Genomic DNA, 2,873 nt, shown 5'->3' on the forward strand with positions numbered 1-2,873 from the left:
TATATGTTCGTGTCATTGTAAATTACTTGCACCTGATGATGACAAAACCTTGTCGAAACGTTGTACATTTGCTAAACATATGTTAAACTTATGTTAAAGTTTTTCTTCATTACCCATTCAAGCCGTCTCCAGCCATTATTAGTCTCAAAGTGGGTTTCTCATCATCGAATACTGTTAGTATACCCGATTCGATTTTATTACTCATCAGGATCTCTATCAGCCTACCCTCAAATTGAAATTCTTTTAAACTTATTAGAATAAATTAATCTATGAGGCCTTGATGTGAGGTTGTATATATTTTTTAAATATAAAAATACTATTTTCAACATAAATGAAAGGGAACAAAAATTATACAACTGAAATATAAATTGAGTTTTTAGCAATGTTACTTTCACTATTGAAAGTTCGAACTCCAAAGAACATCACAAATTTTCTCACAAAAAGTAAAAAATCTATTTTAAAAGCAGTTACTGGATTTCTCTCTTGTGTTTTATATATTGCCTTTTAGCTTTTAAGATTTATATGCGATACTCAATAGAGTAAGCTCATGTTTCCGAAGAGTAAAGTAGACCTACATTTATATAAAAGAATTCTTTGAACATCTACCGCTTTCCAGGCTCACCCATTCGGAATTCAATCTTCCTAATACTGGAAGATTCTGTTTTCAGTATTTTTAAAGTACTCACACACAACCAACATCAACCAAAATTTTATTAACATTTCATGAGATTTATCAGAATAAATGATCAAAAGCTGAAACTATTTGATAAAGTCAGTTATTTTGTTTTTGTTTTCATCTGGAAATGTATATGCGTTTATTTCAAGTTTAACTGTCTCTGTTCGTTTGTTAATTTCCGATAGAAATTCTTTCCGAGAAACTTCAGCGATACAAGTTCTTTCTTAATTAAAACTGGTTTATTCTTTCTGGATACAACTTTGCAATACACAGAATTTCCACAGTCAATACGTCTGCAATCTCGATAACAAAACACAGACTTTGTTACCGTCACTACCGCTCGCTTGATTCAATTATCTGTCTCTATATCTATGTCTATCTGCAATTATTTGCCGGGCTTATATACTAAAATAGAGGGCGCCTGGAAAAGACAAGAGTTGCCAGGAAAAGTCACGATTCTTCGAGAATCTCATGACGTGTTACCAGCGTCACGTGACTTCCGCTGTCGTAACACTGCCTCTTCCTTAGTATTGTTCATCCTGAACAATAGCCACTTACATTAAACCAATAGATAATTAACAATAACTTAATTAAATGTACAGAATTTACAAACACAAAATTAAAATTCAACAAATCTTCATCCGTACTGGTCTCCATCTCGTTGGCTTCTGCTTCATGTTAGTTTCATCTGTTCCATCAGGAAATGTCCTATTATCTGTAGTAGTCACATCAGTGGTAGTAGCTTCATCAAGGGTGCTTCACTGTTTCCCTTCTCAAAACCGAGTCAGGTTTCTTCTTCGAAAGTGGCTTTTTCAGGTGACACGTCTTCAGCACGTGATTCTGGTAACACGTCATGAGATTCTCTAAGGATCCTGACTTTTCCTGGCAGCTCTGGTCTTTTCCAGGCGCCCTCTATTTTAGCATATAAGCCCGGCAAATAATTGCAGATAGATAGATATAGAGACAGATAATTGAGTCAAGCGAGCGGTAGTGGCGGTAATATAAAGTGTGTGATTTGTTATCGAGATTGCAAATGTATTGACTGTGGAAATTTTGTGTATTGCAAAGTTGTATTGAGAAAGAATAAACTAGTTTTACTTAAGAAAGGACTTGTATCGCTGAAGTTCCTCGGGAAGAATTTATACCGGAAATTAACAAACGACCAAAGACAATATCATAACTGTTTCATGTTTATGTTTTCTCAATAGGAACAGATTTTCTCTATAGATTGACAGAATTTTGCTCATGCACAGAAATCCCTGAAAGTTCCAGTATATACACTTATCCTGGGTAATAAATACACTGTCTTTGGTGGTATATGAATGATTAATACAGGTTGTTTGACTTTGCTTTACATTGCTAAACTCAGCCAAAAGTCAGAGAATTCAGAAACACTACCATTTTGGTACAAGTTACACTTTTTATAGTAAGAAATATTATTTTTTAGAAAAAGTATGACGTTTCGATCACTGGTGCCATCATTGTGTAACTTTGCATTAATAAAAAACAAGTTCCAAACAACTCAGTTGTCAGATAGGAAGTAAGTGATCTAAGTTTGGTTATCAGTACGAAAATCAAGGCAAGTAATAAATACAATAGTGATAACATGTGTCTTTTTTTCATAATACAACAATTTCAACAAATAATGAAGCTGAAAGAGCATATGACGAACCACTGAAATCATCACAACAAGCTAGCACATCATAATATTTTTGTGTGACCAAGAATATTATCAAGATCCAATGAGCGGCAGTATACAATGCCGTTCGGTCTGCATACTTACAACACTAGAAACCCTAGAGATAGCTCATTGTGTAGCTTTGTGCTTAACTTCAAATAAACAAAAATACAATGCCGTTCCAAAGCATGCAAAGAAACAGTTACCAGGTGACGTCGAGTGAAAGCGATAAGCTAGAGCCCAGAGCAGAAACGATCATATTTTAAACATTGCATACTTCTTAACAGTTAGGGAAGTGATTAAGTAGGTATATAAAGCCGTATTTTCCACTGTTTAAAACTGGATAACTTTGCTGGGGGTTGGATAGAGGATAAATGTCTTCTTTGCTTTCCCCCTCCTCCCAGCTGAGGGAATCTCCCTGTCTGGGTATACATTTTGGCTGGCATTGCTAAATACACTAAAAAAACATAAATTGGCAAATTTGTCCCAAATGCACGATTTGGTGGAAATGCATGTAGG

Source organism: Limulus polyphemus, unplaced genomic scaffold (genome assembly GCF_000517525.1).
Source record: "Limulus polyphemus unplaced genomic scaffold, Limulus_polyphemus-2.1.2 Scaffold418, whole genome shotgun sequence".
In the NCBI taxonomy this organism is placed as follows: Eukaryota; Metazoa; Arthropoda; class Merostomata; order Xiphosura; family Limulidae; genus Limulus; species Limulus polyphemus.